We start from the raw sequence: 19,334 nt of genomic DNA on the forward strand, positions 1-19,334 counted from the left end.
GGTGACCGAAGAAGCGGAACATCCACCAGAAACTCGGTCCCACGCACTTGTGTTTGACATTTGGAATCACCAAAACAAACACGCCTCTAACCCAAATGGGTGTCACCCCTGTTTTGATAGCTCCGCCCCACACATACATACGCGTAACCCAGGCAACTATTATGGCAGAACCTGCTGGGGCAGCTGGCCGAGGGGATATTTATATCAATAAATGAACACAATGAGTAATACTATAGTAACACGGATGTGTTTTTGTAGTACTGTGTGTTGTACCGTGAAAGGTTTAGCTCCGTTTCACGAGGAAGACGCCATTCAACACATAGAACCCGAGGCAGAGGTAATGGCAGGTATCCGCCATGTAGTTCTTTCAATCGCTTTCTGCTAATTTCAGACATATGCACTAAACACTCTCTCCGCCGTGTATTGACAAGACACGCCCCATTCTGCTAATTGGTTACACATTTGTTTTGTTAGTTGGCCCGACTCAGTTTTCTGAAGCATTTTTCAAACTTCGTGCACCCCACCTTTAAGTGTAATTAGATCTTCACATCTGAAATGCCTCCAGTTCCTCCGGTGTTACAACAGTGCAATTAAATATAATGTGTGATCCATTTTTTTTCCGATCTGAATAATTTATGAAGAGTGATATCATGGTGTTTGGGGCCAGTGGACATTGTGTTTTTATTTTCTTGCCATTATAAAAGTGTGTTAGAGGTGTACTGGAATCTTATAAATGAACAAAAAATGTCTCGTACGTACCTCCCGTCACCATGGTGAAAGATAATGAAAATGATTACTGACCTAACTTGTAGAATTTTAAAATCTTTCACTCTCTTTTGACAAACTCATTGTTTTACACCAACATTTGAATGAACTCATCATTTCAACTTTACAGTACAATTCAGATGAAACAGATCACAGAAAACAGATATACTTTTATGTGTAACATAAGGGTTTTATTGATATTTTCCATAATTCAGAATAAAAACAAGAAATGGAAGAAGAAATGAATTAACTAACGATGTCACACGCTACACTCCAAAAGCCCATGTTCCTTAGATTTACTCAGTGATTAGGTGTACAAGCTGAGATACATACATTTATAAAATGCTAACATTTATTTGTATTGCAAGAATCACTGCACTATATCTGAAAGATGTTCATGAATATTTTATTTAAATCACTATTTATATATACTGTATGTGGTCATAAAAATCATCTTAGTACGTGGAATCTTACTTTCAATTATGTTAATCAATGTACTTGAACTAGATTTTAAGGCATGTATTTCTTGGCTTTCATTCTGGGGATGATCTGCATGTCTCTAACATCATTGTGCTGTAGTAACCAAAACAGGTATCTTTCTTTACCCATGCCCCAACCACTTGGAGACAAAGGTATGACTTTCCTCATGTTGATGTACCATTTATATGATTCCTCTGGCACAGCATGGTGTTGTAGAGCTTCTTGTACCATCTTGTACTGCTCAGGGGTGGAGTGTCGTTCCCCAAGCCCTACTGTCTCCCCTAACCACAAGAGCAAATCAGCTGCCTTTGCTCTGGTTTTATTAGAGCCTTTAACATAAGCTTGGTAGAAGGGTACACTGATGGTGATAAATTTCTGTCAACCAAACCGCACCAACATACTTTCCAATCAAGGCTGCTTCTCCTTTCCGTGAAAAATTTCTGCCAAACTTAGGCTGACCATCTTGTACCCACTCGATACAATCAGAGGATGACATCATTGGAATAGCTTGTTCAAGAGTCACCCTTGGGAGTGGTTTCTCCATCATCTTTAACAGATCTTGTACATGAGACAGTGTTCCTTTTGAGTGATGTTTTAACATTGCCTGCATCAAGTGGACTACATAGGTTCTGCTATGCTAACAGCAGCATCCATATCTCCAAGCAACTCACACTCAACAGGGTAAAACTGATTCAGATGAGTAGCATCAGGGTCCTCTCCTCGAAAACTGGGACAGACATAGTACGTCCCTGGAAGCCCTCCTGAAATCATAGGAAGTATTCTAGGACAAACTGCATGGAGTCAGCCAGTCATAGTGACAAAAACAGGCTCAGAGTCAGACCCTAGACCCATTGATGAAGAAATGGTGTCAGTTGTGATTGGTGTCAGAGCATATTAGTATTTGCATATGTTTGTAAAGAAATCAACAGTACTGTGGAATAGAGTATTTTGGATCTGAAAGAGATTGCGGTACCATTGGCTCTTAATGGCTAATATGGAATGGCTTTCATGTTTTTTCCAAGTTTGAGGCAGAGATGTCTTGGTGATTTTGGTGTGGATCTCTTTTAGAGCAACTGCACTTGCTGGAGGACCATCAACAGATGTGACATACCCAGGGTAGATTGGGCAAAACAGGGGAGGCACAGTGTGACACATTTCACCTTGCTTTGTGACAATTGGAATTAACTTGGCATGGGTATAACTTATTTCCAATCCGCTCCCTAGCACTATGCTCCAGACCATCTTGCAAGACCTTTTTCCCTTCATTTCCACTATCGTCAATAGATCCATAGCATCTGATCAGGTACCAACTACTTTCAAGAGAGCAAGGGTTATTCCCATCCTAAAGAAACCTGCTCTGGATCCATCAGACATCAGTAACTACAGACTGGTATCACTTCTCTCATTTCTTTCAAAAATTCTTGAACACATTGTCTATAATCAACTGTCTGTCTATCTCTCACAGAACAACCTCCAAGACCCCAAACCAGTCTGACTTTAAAGCAGCTCACTCTACAGGGACAGCCCTTTTGGATGTCTCTGGGATGCTACATGCTGCTAGATCAGCCAAACTGTCATCCATCCTTATCCTCCTTTACCTTTCGGCAGCGTTTGATACCGTCAACCACAAGACTCTCTTATCCACCCTCAAGAGCCTTGAGAGTTGCGGATCAGCTTTGGAATGGTTTGCTTCCTACCTGGAAGGACGCTCATATCAGGTAACATGGAGGAGAGTGACATCTGCTCCACGCAGACTCTCCACTGGCGTCACACAGGGCTCTCTTACCACTGCTATGCTGATGATACACAACTTATTTTCTCTTTCCCACGCTCAGATGCCACAGCTTTTGACCGGATCTCAGCATGTCTGGCAGAAATTTCATCATGGATGACTGCTCATCAGTTAAAGCTCAATCCTAGCAAAACTGAACTGCTGTTAATCCCAGGTGATTCATCCCCAGGTCATGATCTTGCTATATCCTTGCACAACGATCTGATCTCCCCTACAGCCACAGCTCGCAACCTTGGGGTAACCATGGACAATCAACTGTCCTTTTCCTCTCATGTTGCTAATGTGACTCGCTCATGTCGGTTTCTTCTCTACAACATTAGAAGGATTCGACTATTTTTGTCCACGCGGACTGCTCAGGTACTTGTTCAGTTTCTTGTCATTTCTAGACTGGATTACTGCAATGTACTGCTGGCAGGTCTACCTATGAACGCAATCCATCCTCTGCAAATGATCCAAAATGCAGCTGCCCGGCTTGTTTTCAACCTGCCAAAGTTCTCGCATACCATCCCGCTGCTGCGATCCCTCCACTGTCTTCTGGTAGCTGCACACATCCGATTCAAAACACTGATGCTGGCCTACAAAGCCAAAAATGGACCAGCTCCCTCTTACCTCAAAGCCCTCATCATTCCTCGCACTGCACCCCGCAACCTCCGATCTACCAGTACTGCTCGACTGGTTCCACCATCTCTCAGGGTAAGAGGCAAGTATACTACAAGACTCTTCTCTGTTCTGGCACCAAGGTGGTGGAATGAACTTCCCCTAGAGGTCCGGACAGCCGAGTCACTGGCTAGTTTCAAGCAACGACTGAAGACCTACTTATTCAGGAAACACTTCAACTAGCACTTCTTTCCTTGTCTTTTGCATTAAAAAAAAACTTTTTCATTGTAACTTTGAACAAATGTTTTAAACTCATGGTATCTTAAGTATGTAACCTAGTGAACCAGCATTAATGTATTCAATGTTATAGATTGAAGCACTTATGTACGTCACTCTGGATAAGGGCGTCTGCCAAATGCTGTAAATGTGAATGTATACCATTCAAAACGACAGATATTATGGCACTCAGGGACTGCTGTGATATACCAGACCTATAGGGTGATGTGATAGATTCCAATAGAATTATTTCATATGCAAAAAGGTCTTAGACACAAAGTTGAGGATTACTTATAGTTTTTTTATATAATCAATTTACCTGTCTGCCAATTCCCGCTGGAATCAGATGGTTGCCAAGAACCCCAGAGTGGTGAGGACTTGTATTTGGACTGGGATGGCATGGTTCTGGCATGTTGCTCTCTCTAATACTGGACCCAATTCAACACATAGATCCAAGAGCACAGCTCTAGGGAATCTAAATCGGCTTATTAGCCAGTCATCATCATGTGCCAGGAAATCATCATGGTCCCTGAAAACTCGTTCTCTCCTTATTCTGCCATTGGCGTAATCCTCCAACAATTCCAGCAGTGCCATCATGAAGCATTACATACCCTGGTCACCGGAGGATTTATATGTTTCTAGCAATTAGACTGATCGTCAACACCCTGACAATATCACAGAATTAATTTGTAATTTATTGTAATGACAGGTCGTGGGACGGAGGATCCATTTGCACGCTCTTTAATTCAAACTCAAGGTACAACCGGCGGAGATCAGAATTAGCAGACACGATATCGAAGGAGAGGCAAAAACCAGAAACAGTAATACAGGCAAGAGGTCAGGGCAGGCATCAAACAATCATCGAACGGAATGAAATCAATACAGAGTCAAAAAACCAGGAATACACAGACAGGAAAACGCTCAGACCGATAGCAGAGGCAAATCGAGACTTCGCACAGAAATGGGGTTCAAGTTCAGCTTATATAGGAAGCAGGTGATTGAAATCAGCTGGTGGAGTAATTATGACAGGATTGGTTGATTGTGGGAGATGTAGTTCCGAAGTCACTAGAACCCGGGCGAAGATTCCCTGTGGTGGTGGTCGGGAGGCGAGACAGGTGCTTCATTCATAACAGAGCCCTCCACTGCGAGCGGCTCCCGAAGCGAGGATGGGTGCGGCGTCGGGGACGCCCGCGAGGTCGAGGGGCTGGTTTATCTGGATGAGCCTGGTGGAACTCAGCAGTGAGTGAGGGGTCCAGTATGTCTCGTGCTCTCACCCAAGACCGTTCCTCTGGGCCGTATCCCTCCCAATCGACTAGGTACTTGAGTAGGCCACCACGACGTCTGAAGTTTAGAAGGCTGCGAACCTGGTACGCCTCCTCGTCCCCGATCAACAAGGGTGGTGGCACTGGGGGGTCGGCAGTCTCCTCTTGCTCCTCTCTAGGGCCGTCGGCGGGTTTAAGAAGCGAGACGTGGAATGTGGGAGAGATGCGGTAGTTGGGCGGTAGCGCCAGACGGTATGCCACAGGGTTAACTTGTCCGAGAACCTTGAATGGATCCACAAACCTGGGGTTGAGTTTTTTGCAGGGGAGACGGAGTCGCATGTCACGGGTGGAGAGCCATACCCATTGTCCCGGCTGATAGTCTGGGTGCGATCTACGGCGCTTGTCAGCTTGCAGCTTCTGGCGGCGGATGGCTCTCTGTAGTTGGTGGTGTGCCACACTCCAGGTCTCCTCGCTCTTACGGAACCAGTCATCCACTGCAGGCAGATCAGAGGGTTCGCCGGACCATGGAAACAGGGGTGGTTGGTATCCGAGGACACATTGAAAGGGTGTGAGACCGGTTGCTGGTTTGGTGAGTGAGTTCTGTGCGTACTCCTCCCCCATTAGATACTTGCTCCAGTCAGTTTGGTTCTCGTGGCAGTAGGAACAGAGAAAACGAGTAATTTCCTGGTTGAGACGCTCGGTTTGACCGTTGGATTGTGGGTGATATCCAGAGGTAAGGCTAACGTTGATATTAAGTCTCTTGAAGAAAGCTGCCCACACTTGGGAGGTGAATTGTGGACCCCTGTCTGAGACGATGTCGTCAGGGATGCCGTAGAAACAGAACACATGACTGCACAAGGCTTCTGCCATTTCAAATGCTGGTAGCTTGGGTAGGGCTATCAGGCGGCACGCTTTGGAGAACCGGTCCACGATTGTGAGGATGACGGTGCAGTTATCAGACTTGGGCAGATCGGTGATGAAGTCGATGGCGATGTGGGACCAGGGGCGCTGAGGGATAGTTAGTGGTTGCAGCAAGCCTGCCGGGAGCTGATGTGAAGACTTAGATGTCTTGCAAACGGTGTATTTCTTCACAAACTCTTGGGTGTCCTGGGACAGAGAGGGCCACCAGAAAGTATTCTGTGCCAGGTGGATCGTGGCCGAGATACTGGGATGACCGGAGCTGGGCGAGGTGTGTAGCAGTCGTAGCAGGGGAGAACATAAGTTCTCGGGCACATAGGTCTTGGTAGCGGGACAGTCGTTCGGAGGTGGAGAGAGCGCATTGGCCTGGGAGATCTGAGTCATTATGTCCCACTGGATGGGAGCAATAATTTGAGCCTCGAGGATGATGGGCTCTGTCTGAGAGGGCTGGTCAGGTTCGTTATTCAGGTGGGAAAGTGCATCGGCTTTGATGTTCTTTGAACCGGGTCTGTAGGTTACAGTGAAGTGGAACCTTGTGAAGAACATGGCCCATCGTGCTTGACAGGGATTCATCTGCTTTGCCGAGCGTAGGTATTCGAGGTTCTTATGGTGAACGGCTGCTGAGCGCCCTCTAGCCAGTGTCGCCACTCCTCGAAGGCCGCCTTCATGGCCAGTAACTCACGGTCCCCCACGTCGTAATTCCGTTCAGCAGCAGATAGTTTTTTTGAGTAGTAAGCACATGGAAACAATTTGTTAGCCGGACCTTGTCGTTGTGAAAGTACCGCTCTGATGCCTGTACTGGAGGTGTCCACCTCTACTACGAACAGCCGAGCCGGATCAGGGTGGTGCAGGATGGGAGCTGTTATGAAGCGCTCCTTCAGCAGGTGAAAAGCACGGATAGCTTCAGGTGACCACGATAGACGGGGCGAGGTTCTCTTTGTCATAGAAGTGAGTGGCGCTGCTACCGTGCTGAACCCACGAATGAAGCAACGATAGAAGTTCGCGAAGCCCAGAAAGCGTTGTAGTTCTTTGACAGTCTTGGGCTGGGGCCACTTTAACACCGCTTCTACTTTAGACTCGTCCATGGCGATTCCACCAGCGGAAATGACATAACCCAGGAACGACGTGGAGGTTGTGTGGAATTCACACTTCTCAGCTTTAGCATAGAGCTGATGTTGTATTAGTCTTTTCAGCACTGCACGCACGTGCTGGACATGAGCCTCCATGGTTTCAGAATATATTAAAATGTCATCAATGTAAATGATCACCCATCGATCCAGCATGTCTCGGAACACGTCATTGATGAATGATTGGAACACCGAAGGACTGCTAGGCCGAACGGCATGACCAAGTATTCATAATGGCCGGACTGTGTGGAGAAGGCGGTCTTCCATTCGTCCCCCTCTCTGATTCGGATCAGGTTATAATCACTGAGTAAATCCAATTTGGTGAAGAACCGGGCTTTGCGCAGCTGTTCCAGGGCTGAAGGGACCAGGGGGAGAGGGTAGCGAAATTTGACGGTAACCTCGTTCAGAGCTCGATAGTCTATGCAGGGGCGGAGTCCCCAGTCTTTCTTCTTTACGAAAAAGAAGCCGGATGATGCTGGTGACACAGACTGCCGAATAAACCCCTTTTTTAATTCCTCCTCGATATATGCATTCATAGCCTCTGTCTCCAGCTGTGACAGCGGGAAAATTCTGCCTTTTGGGGCGTGGCGTTGGGTAGGAGCTCGATGCTGCAGTCGCCGGGACGGTGAGGAGGTAGCTGGGTGGCCTTGACCTTGCTAAATGCCTCTACTAGGTCATGATATTCAGCCAGGAGAGCGGGAATGACGGGCGCAGTGGCCGCGGAGCATAGCGGAAGTAGTGCCTCAGAGGGTTGGTTATGTGGAGCGCAGGTCTTATCCCAGGCTATAATCCGTGGCTCTCTCCAGGAAATGACCGGATTGTGGAGCTTTAACCAGGGTAATCCTAGGATCAGAGGGTGACGAGGAGAGGTGATGACTTGAAACCGGATAGTTTTGCTGTGATGTGGACCCACCAATAGCTTGATTTCTTCGGTAACGAATCTTATCCGTCCCGCTCCGACGGGTCGACCGTCTATTGCTTCGGGGACATCGCACTCTCTTACTGGGATAGCGTTGGCTTTGACACACTCCCCTGAGATGAAATTTCCAGATGCACCGGAATCAATGAGAGCTTCTAAGTCAATACTTTCGCCCTGAATGTTCAAGCGCACAGCGAATCGAGCACAAGTCTGGGTTTGTGAGGCGAAACTGGCCACACTCACTAGCATACTCTCCTCGTTGTGTGGTCTGATGGGACAGGAGGGCAGACGATGCCCGGGCGCACCACAGTATAAACAGTGCCTGTGTTGTATGCGACGTGTCTTCTCCTCGGGAGTGAGATGAGCGTGGGCATGACGTGGGGACTCAGAACATGCAGCAGACGGGGAGTGTGTGAGTGATCGCCGGGTTCGGATCAGATTATTGAGTCAGATAGACAGATCCATAAAGTCCTATAGATTTTTTCCTTCATCACGACAAGCGAGCTCTGCTTGCAGTTCATGGTTCAGGCTTTTGCAGTAGAGGAGCTTGAGGAGTCTCTCCTCCCAACCTGTCTGAGCTGCGAGGGTGCGGAAAGTTAACGAGTATTCTGCTGCACTGTGGCTCCCTGTGGGAAATTTTCAGGAGGCGCTCCTCTGTGCTCTCTCGTCCAGCGACGTGGTCGAATACGGTGCGAAACTGGGCGAGGAAGTGGTTGAAGGAAGAAAACGCTCTCCATATGGCGGTGGCCCATTCGAGAGCCCTTCCAGTGAGCAGGGTGCAGACCAGTGCTATGCGGCTAGCATCTGTGGGGTAGAGGGTTGTTGTGTCACAAACAGTGAACACTGCATAAGAAAACCCCTGCATCTCGAGGGGTCTCCATCGAATTTCTCCGGGAAGGAGAGTCGTGGGTCAGCGGTCGCGGGGATCACGCTGGAGGCTGTTGGGGCATTCTGCAAGCCCTGTAGGGCTGTGACGAGTTCACCTGTGAGTGAGGTGAGATGAGTCAGCTGTTGGCAGAGCTCGGTGACTGGCTGAGACTGGCAGAAGAGCTGTGAGGCAGCGGCTGGATCATATGGTGGCGAAGTCTTCTGTAATGACAGATCATGGGACGGAGGATCCATTTGCACGCTCTTTAATTCAAACTCAAGGTACAACAGGTGTAGATCAGAATTAGCAGACACGATATCGAAGGAGAGGCAAAAACCAGAAACAGCAATACAGGCAGGAGGTCGGGGCAGGCGGCAAACAATCATCGAACGGAATGAAATCAAAACAGAGTCAAAAAACCAGGAATACACAGACAGGAAAATGCTCAGACCAATAGCAGAGGCAAATCGAGACTTCGCACAGAAATTGGGTTCAAGTTCAGCTTATATAGGAAGCAGGTGATTGAAATCAGCTGGTGGAGTAATTATGACAGGAGCGGTGGATTGTGGGAGATGTATTTCCAAAGTCGCTAGAACTCGGGTGAAGGTTCCCTCTGGTGGTGGTCGGGAGGCGAGACAGGTGCTTCAGTCATAACAGTTATAGTGAAGACATGCTTCTTCATGACGGTTTTGTAATGAACACCGTAATAGTTAGGACCGATGATGAGTAGCGATTGTGCTTCATGACTGTATTTGCAGACTTTGATTTTATGATATATGTACATTAGGGAAAATATTTCGTTTTTACACTGTGTTCTGCAGTTCTCTAATAAAAGGGTATTTCATGCTATTCTGCATCACATGTAGTCGCACCATCTCCTCCTGCTCTCCCGTTGTGGACAATGTGACTGTAAGGCAGCGCTGATTATTATTATTATTATTATTATTATTATTATTATTATTATTTATTTTTTTTTTTTTAAATACATTTTGAATTACGTTTGGATTTTACTAGATGTATATAGCCTAAAACAATCAGCACAAATAACACTGTTGGATTTAATCTTCATGATAATGTGGATATAACGTGTGAAATTGAGTGAAAATTAAATGTCATTAATTCTTATCATCTGTGATGGGTTGGCACTCCGTCCAGGGTGTATCCTGCCTTGATGCCCGCTGACACCTGAGATAGGCACAGGCTCCCCGTGACCCGAGAAGTTCAGACAAGCGGTAGAAAATGAATGAATGAATGAATAATTCTTATAATCGTTCTTCTCACATTTATTTTCTACAATCTAACTTCAGTTCACGACCTCACCATCTGTGTCGCCAATTCCCTTTGTCTCCAGAATGTGCGTTGGCACAGCTCAAAGTTTGCTTAAAGGTGCGCACATTCTCCTGTCAAGTTTGTTTTTTATAGATCACAACCTTGGCGTGGGAACTGGCGTATGTATGTTTCCAGCCCCATTTTGTGCATACGCACGCTTTATAAATGAGGCCCCTGATTTCCCTGGACTTTGTCAAGGAATTCATCCTCAGAACGTGGGCCACTCTTTGAACTGCAATAGCCAGGGTCATGTGTGTAGAATTCTTTTTCCCTGGCAAGGTAAGCCGTCCAGTTAGGATCTAGGCCATAAAGTGGTAGGATTTTGATAAAAGCAGGCTTGTCTGGTTGGGATCTAAATAGAAGAGCACATTGGTGCACACCTAGTTTCTCACAAAGCAAGTTAGCTACTGTCTGTGCCTCTAATAACATTGCAACATAGTTAGGCACAGTTAACTGAAAAATACTGTTTGGTCCATTTAAGGCTTTTCGGGTTAGAATGGTTGTTCCTGAGGTCCATGGTTCAGAATGCAAATAAGCTACTAGTTAATGATTTTCCCAAATCACATTCGCAAAGTTCATCATGGGTCTGATGACTTCAGCTCGAGCAACACCACTCTTCATTGATGCAACAAACATTACTCCAGCATTTGTCTCAATTACAGCTTCACCTTTGTGTTCAATAGCAATGATTCCTGCACATTTTGCACCCAGAACCTCCAGAGGCCTCCCAGAACAACCCAGAGACTACCTACTTTATAAGCAAACGTCTGACATAAGAATGCATCACCATGACCGGTGCATGTAACAGCTAGTTTCTCATCAGCATATATTCCAGCTCCGACAATCCAACTGTACCTTTCCACTTACCTATTAAGCCCCCTGTAGATGTGGCTGCTGCTAGCTTACCCCAGCAATCCAGCGCAACTGCACCTAGAGTCTGAGGATGGTTGTTTGTATTTCCACTGAGTTTCATTGTTCCTTGTATCTGACATCAGTGTGAAAGTAGTCTGTTTTCACTGGCTTATCATTTTCTGACAGATCCTTCAAAAACTCCTGATCACCATCTCCTATTAGTAATGCATGTTTGCTGTTATCCATGACATAACGGGCTGCTTTCACTGGGTTCTTAACTTGTGCAAGCAAGCCACTGATCCCGAGTTCTTTTTGTGTCCATCCACAATTGTAGCCTCCAACTCATGCAGGCCATTTTGATTGTACACAGAGCCCTTGCCTGTGTTAAATAAGAAACAGTCTTCTAAAGCAGCAACACTTTGCTGAACTGCATCCAGACTGCTGCCTCCCTGTATTAGCACTTTTACTCCCAGTGTAAGTGCTGTGTGAAGGGCAAATTCAATAATCCCATCTACCTTGTTGTTGGGCATCATTTCCTCTCCTGCTCCTCTCCTGCTCCTCCATGAATCATCATGGTGAAATTGGATGTTCCTGGGAAAGTAGAGGCTGCAGTGTCGTTTGTTTCATTCTCTTTTCCAGAAGGTATTCAATGGCTCCCATCTGCCCAGCAATTGCATACCTTATTGTGAGAAGCAGCACAAGCTTTATGTTCAATTCAAGACACTGCTTGAGTTTTCCTAAGATACCTGGCAAATGTTCCCTTTGCATTCAGCACAACACGAACCTTGTCCTTCTTGCCAAGGTATGTAACAGCTAGCTGGTCAGTTGCATAGACATTGCCAACAGCACCTTCCATCAGATCTGATCCATTCAGGTAAATAGAGGGGCACCCAAAAAGATCAAGAAATTTCTTAAGTGGGTTGTCCTGAGACAGACCAGTACGCAAGACAGCTAAATGAGGCCCTACACCACTACCACTTTTAGTCGCTTTGATATGTTTTTGTGCCCCATGAATGCTAAGTGGAACTGTGGAAAGAGCTCTTTGGTATAGCAAAGGTCATCATCTGGCCCAATGCAGGACCCTTGGGCTGTAACTAGATGATGAGACAGCATTGTGACTGAATATGTGGGATCACAGTGACCATGTTTGTAGTGTCACAGTAGGGGTCACCATGATCTATCGATCAGCTGATTCTCTAAGAGTTTGCCTTAGAGGGACCGGCAATGCAAAATTTATCCATGCATCATATAATCCCCTGTGACTCCTTAGAGTTGTGAAAACATCTGGGTAAGATGAAACTTCAAAAGTAACAATAGGGTTATTTGCTTCTGAAAGATTGTAAAGTGGTTGATCCAGAAATTTATTATCTCCTAGTGGGAATTGGAGAGATTTTGGGTGGGAAACAGTATGATCTGATCTGTCTATATGCTCTATAGTTAGGGACTCTGAAACTTTCCATACACCTCCAACCACAAGGCCAGCTACCATTCCATCCAGGGCACTGTGTTCAAACAGCATTCCAGCTACAACATCTTTGAACACCACCATGTTTACCACTGTTGTGGAAGTTTTGAGGTTTGAGAGAACTAAAGCATAAAATATCACACCGATAGGCACGGGCAAGAGTAAAAAAGGTTTCACAGTTTATTGTGGTCAGCTTTGCAGAAGGACCCAACACTCCACATGTAAAATCAGAGAGGAAAGGCCCCGATCATTGATAACATCAGGATTTTATAGACAGGGAAAAAAATGAAACAGGACATGTAAAAGCCAAAACATCATCCACCATTGGCTTAGAAGCATCGCCTGCTCATCTTCTGACTACACTAATCCCACAGGAACAACTAAGGTCTCACAGGAAAGGTCTGATAGATTCAGTGTTGAAAAGAAACAATAGTCACGATAACTACCAGCCATGGGAAATACAGAAGAATAGAAGGACAGATTCTTGTGACCATTCTCTAAAGTGAAAATTTCCACTACAATTCCCCCCTTTTTTCCCTGGGACAATACACAAAATTTTGCTAATCATTAATCTGTAACAAAATCTAAACTCTAAATTATAGATACCAGTATTGTTAATCAACTACGTAATCTACAACATTGTTAAACAGTTAATCAGCTAGAATATAATCATGTATGTCTTAAGCTAAGTTTAATCATGTACAATCTCACATCAGCGTATCATTTCCCCTGTAGGGTTCTCATGAATGTTTCATAAAATACATGATCTTTAGTGGATAATATTCTGTTTTTGTGGGGACAGGACCTGTACATACAAATATGCAGTTAAAGGCAAAGCATTAATCTTGTTGTAACTTCACTACAAGCCACAGTCTCTACTGTCCGTATTCACCTTTGTCTGTTTCTGAATCAGTCTGGGCAAATTCAGTATAATAGTCATCGCTGAAAGGAGGAATCCATTCAGGGTCATCGTCAATATCGTCCAGTTTCATAATTTGCTTGGTTGTTAGATTGGACATTTTGATGTAATGAACACATTTGTATACGCAAGGGCCAAACAAACATAAGATTAATACCACAATCACTGGGATTATCATTGATAGATAAGGAGTCCACTGACCAAACAGTGTATACCAAAGTCCCGAACTATTATCTCAGTGTTCGTCTCGTTTCATTTGGTTTGCTACTTTGTGCATATCATGCAGTGCATCTGAGATAGACCCATGGTCGTCATCATTCAAGGGAATGAAGGTGCAACATTGATCTCCACTCAGGGCATATACACTTCCCTCTTTAGCTAATAGAATATCTAAGGCCATTCGATTTTGTGTAGGTCCACAGGTGCAGAGCAGTCTTCTAGCAACAGAGCCAGAATGGCACTCTCCATCACTTCAAGTGATTCTGCTGCTTCACCACCAGCTTTCAGAATTGCCTCCCTGAAAGCGTACCATGCTTGATGATTAAGAGCAGAGAGACCACAAATTATAGAAGGATCCTGAACAGCTGATGCATTTGGAAGATGCATAACATGAGCTAGCTGGGTGTAGAGGTTAAGAAGGGGCACAGGTGAGACCTTGTCCATTTCTCTACACCTCTGTATAATCTGAATTGGGAATACACCTCTCTGGCAGATCACGATGGTATGGAGGCTTTCTGGATAGACCTGAGAATAAAATTAGAATAGGCAAACTGTTATTATGAAAGCATATTCAAATGTACTATACAAATCAAATGTACTATTCCGATCAATCGGTACGTGTTCCAATCACAAACTATACCTACCTTTTCCGAACATCTGAATTGTCGTTGTGTTTTTGGATTTGTTAATGTGTTTCGTGCAACGAATCAGACAACCCGGAAAAGGTAGGTATAGTTTGTGATTGGAAACTTACCGATCATTGTACAAGACACCTGTCATTCAAGATATACAGGTGAATGACAGATGTCTCGTCCGATGATCGGTAAGTTTCCATTCACAAACGATACCTACCTTTTCCAGGTTGTCTGACTTGTCATTTTGTTTTCGGATTTGTTAATGTGTATTCCGATTTCTTAATGTGTTCTCGGATTTATTGTTTTGTTTTAGCATTTGTTGTTTTGTTTTTGGATTTGTTGATGTGTTTTGCACTTCTCGGCCACCGTAGTTCAGGAAAAGAAGCACACACACACACACACACACACACACACACACACACACACACACACACACACACACACACACACACACTAGCAATGTTACTAGTGACACATATGCGCCAAGGCGTGTGTCAAAAAAATGAACCGATTTTCATTGAAGCTTTGTATCGAAGCTTGATTCGTTCCTGCAAAATCACATAACCAATGACGTTCGAAGCTTTGTTTCACACACACCCTTGTAACTGCTTTGCTATCTGATTCTGTAGATATCTATACATAGATGTCGCTGCCATCTTTGTACAGGTGTCTTGTACCTCAAATACTGTACATGGACTATGCTGGACTTCTATGTTGCGTTTGGATGTTCAAACGAACGAAGTCTAAAAACCAGACAGAAGGGATTACATTACACAAGTGAGAATGTGTTTTATGATATTGAATGTTAGGAAATTATATTTCTGGTTACGTTGGTTTGTTTCAGTCCTTGGTTAAAACCTTGGTTAGTGTTTGTAGATTCCGAAGCTCTTAATAAGGACATTAAAAATTGACCCATGCTTTTTTTGCTTAAAGGTGAAGACCCAACTTTATATATGTTCTGTAAGATTCCCTTATCTGTCAAACATATTTTATTAAATTGTCCTGGACTTAACACAAGCAGAATGCTCTTTTATCAAGTTACTTCACTTACGGACATATTTAATGACATTATACCTGAAAAGGGTTTGGATCTGCATGCACCTTGGGCCTGAGAGTAACACAAATTCAATTCTCTGTATGTACTGTACATGTAGAAGATTGATAATAAAAAAAATTGAACTTGATTTTTTAAAATCTTATGTTAATTAAAAAAATTATAATATGACTTGCTGTTTATATTTGTTTTGTTTTTATTGTATTTATATGATATTGTGCTTTTATAATTGAATTTTTACCATGAAAATAGCTTTTGATTGCTGACATGGCATTAAATAAAATAATCTGAATCTGTTTGTAGATTCCCAAGTGATAAACAGAGACGGCAGACATGGACAATTTGCAGGGATACTAAACACTTTTTTTAATTGTTACCTCAGCTGAAAGTCCTGGAAAGATGTCACCAGTAAGGTTGGCAGTTCAGCCTCAAAGTCAAACTTTGTTTTTCTTTGGTTTATGTGACTTTAGTACATACTTATTTAATGTTGCAAAAGTATTGCGGGAAAAGAATAAATAAAAGATTGAACGGTGTTTGGCCCCTCAACTATCTAACTTTTACATTATGTTTCTCTCAAATTTTGATTTGCTTCCACCTGCAAATTACTGTGTGTATCATATTTAATAAACCGATACAATTTAAATGTTTAAATGAACATGTATAGTCACACCATTGTAGCAGTGTTGCATGCATTAGGCTATAAGGTAAGTAGTGATTGAAAAAGTAGATTATCTTAATATCAAAACCTTACATTTTCTCTGGACTTAATGATAAATACATGTCTGACCTTTGGAACGAACCAAAAAAAAAACTAGAAAATGGCATTCATGACGATTTATGATGATTTTATTTCTTTTCCTACACTGACGCTGATGCATTGAGGAGGGGGTCCTCTGTACCAAGATGGCGGCTCTATTGATGCATTCGTTCCAATGTACTGCCGTATACAAGGTGACATCTAATGTATATATCTATGATCTGATTCAAAGGTTTAAAATAATGCGAGACACGCGTCGGCGCGCCCTCGTGTGTTCTATTGGAGTATTACATGGAATCTATTACTGTATAGCGAGTTTAAGAGAGCTTATTGTTGCGAGTTGTCAATGGAGCCTGTTACAATAAAATCACGTTCTGTGGGAACACTTTTTTTTTATTTTGCCCAATAAGGTGGATATATATGCTTTTGTTGTGAAGCCTATATTTAGAACTTAAATCTCACTCATCATTGGGCAATTATACGATTCAGTGTAACATTTCATGTTGTATATTTTGTCATATATATTTATTGGATAGTAGTAATAAGTTGAAAAATATAGTTCCCTTTCGGAATTCGAGCTGCGTCGACGCGCTATGGGAACGCCCTCTGCGTGACCATGCTCTGAACCACGTGTGTAATCTGACCAATAGGCGTTGGGATCGGCTGGTGACGTCACGTAAACAGGAAGCTACAAATAGCTGCAAGATGGACAAGACGCTAGCTTCTGCTCTTTCAGGTAAGCGCTGTTTTTCTGATACTGTGTTTCTGATTGAGTGATGGCTAGCAGACATAATTTCCGTAAGTGTGTTTTTCCGTGTCCCCGTTTCATTACCGGGAAGGATTCGCTTGATCGGTGTGTTGTTTGCTTGGAAGTGGAGCATGCACAATCGGCTCTCGAGGGAGTCGATTGCTCGCATTGTAGTCGCATGGCTATGCGCACGCTTCACTCTCGGAGAGCGCTCTTCGAGAAGAGCTCTCTCCCTAGCGGCGCCAGTCCCGCTCTTGCCGAGGCAAAGCAGCGCCTGTGCTCGTGGGCCGATATCGTAGCGGAACTCGAGGAGGATGAGTCCTCTCCAGCCTCGTCTGCTGAATCGAGCTCATGCTCTGCAGAAGGAGAGCTGATGGATGCTTGCAAGCCCGTGGGCTCCTCAGAGCCTGTGCTGTACGAGGAGCTCCTCCAGGTTGTGACACGAGCCATAGCTAAGCTGGATTTAGGTTGGCCAGTGGAGCATCCTGCATCCTGTGTCGCTTCATGGGTGCCTACCATATTTTCCCGATCTGCACGCCGAGGTGTCCAGATCCTAGGAAACCCCATACTCGTTGTGCACTTTTCCTTGTCACTCCTTGCTCTATGCGAAGGTGGTTGGGGCTCAGGCGTGGGGCGATGCCGCGTGTGGAAGAGACGCTAGCTAGTTATCTCTCCCCTAGCGTAGCATCATCGCTAAAGGCTCTGGTGTTCCCTACTAAGCCGCTATGTGCTACATCGGCCATAGTTGGGAAGGCTTACGCGGCAGCAAGTCGGGCCGCGGGCTGCCTCCACACCATGGGTGTGTTGCATGCATACCAGGCTGACCTGCTACGAGATTTGAGTGAGGAACTTGGCTCCGGGACCGCTGATATTGAGTTGTATCGGACTGCCAACTTGACTCTTTGGGCCACGAAACACACGGCGCGGGCCGTTGGTAGGTCCATGGCGGCCCTGGTGGCCACTGAAAGCCATCTGTGGCTCACCTTGTCTGAACTCCTGGACAAGGATTGAGCTGTGCTGTTGGATGCACCGATGGCTTCTCCTGGACTGTTTGGCGACGCTGTGACGGCAGTTGCGAACAGGTTCCAGGAGTCTAAAAAGCAGTCGGCTGCGTTTCAGCAGTACCTCCCTCAACGATCTCGTGGGGCTGTTCAGCGGCAGCCCCAGCCTGGTCCTTCCGAGCACCGCGAAGCCCAGAAACAGAGCGTGGCCACCCGATCTCCGCGGGCGGGGCCTAAGGGCCCAAGGCGACGCTCTAGACCCAAGAAGGAGCAGGTTGACCTGAAAGTCACCCTCACCTCCGACAAACGGGAAGTGGTGCGTAGACCCTGTCAGTCTATGGTTAAGGGGATGGGGCACACCTCATGTTACGATTCCCATCCCTCCCCTGCACCACTGCGGTGCCAAGCCGCTGGCTCTGCCACAAGATGTGCTCCAGAGCACGGCCCCCCACCAGCGGGCACCTCCCTCCGCTTCCGCCGAAAGTCTTGGTACGGATGGGGGAGACCCGCCACCTCTCAGGTGGTGTCAATGGCCACAGTATGTTGCTGCCATTCAGGTCATGGAGGCCAGTCTGCCAGCCCTCAGCTGCAGGGCTCAGCCCCAACTGCTCTGAGTGGGTCAGAGGCCAGCCCCGAGGGATTGGTTCCCTTGAGGAACTTTCTGGCAGCTTGGGAGGAGCTGCCAGGAGTCTCCCGGTAGGTCCTGCGGACCATAGAGGATGGCTACACGGTTCAGTTTGCGTCCCCCCCCTCCCTGTTTCAGCAGGCTCTGGTTCTGGAACGAGAAGTGTGCACACTCCTGAGGAAAGGAGCCATCGAGGTGCCCCCCCCCCTCGGTTCGAGAGTCAGGCTTCTGCAGCCCGTACTTTGTCATTCCTAAGAAGGATGGCGGGTTGCGTCCCATTCTAGATCTACACTACTTGAACTGCTCTCTCAAGAGGCTCAGGTTCAGGATGCTCACCCTCAGGGAGGTGGTGACTCAGATCAGGTCCGTCACAATAGATCTGGAAGATGCGTACTTTCACGTTTCCATCCTCCCTGCACACAGGAGGTTCCTGAGGTTTGCTTTCGAGGCGAAGCTTACCAATATTGGGTCCTCCCGTTCGGCCTAGCACTCTCGCCCCGCACCTTCACGAAATGTGTTAACACAGCACTGACCCTGCTGCGGCTTCAGGGCCTCCGCATTTTAAATTACATCGACGATTGGTCGATTCTGGCTCAGTCGGAGCACCAGGCGATTCGGCATTGAAATGCCCTCCTCGCCCGCAGGAGGGTGCTTGGGTTTCGATAAAACGCCATCAAAAGCACGCTTACTCTAGCTCAGAGAACCACCTTTTTGGGTGTTATATGA

At 45.6% G+C, this 19,334-nt stretch overlaps 2 pseudogenes; both read right to left on the reverse strand.

The window, feature by feature from the left end:
- Positions 1-1,275: 1,275 nt before the first annotated feature.
- On the reverse strand, positions 1,276-2,487 carry LOC125145173 (annotated as a pseudogene).
- Positions 2,488-10,876: 8,389 nt separating this feature from the next.
- LOC113640162 lies at positions 10,877-12,734 on the reverse strand (annotated as a pseudogene).
- Between the last annotated feature and the right edge of the window lie 6,600 nt (positions 12,735-19,334).

The sequence above is a fragment of the Tachysurus fulvidraco genome, chromosome 7, assembly GCF_022655615.1.
Source record: "Tachysurus fulvidraco isolate hzauxx_2018 chromosome 7, HZAU_PFXX_2.0, whole genome shotgun sequence".
Classification (NCBI taxonomy): Eukaryota; Metazoa; Chordata; class Actinopteri; order Siluriformes; family Bagridae; genus Tachysurus; species Tachysurus fulvidraco.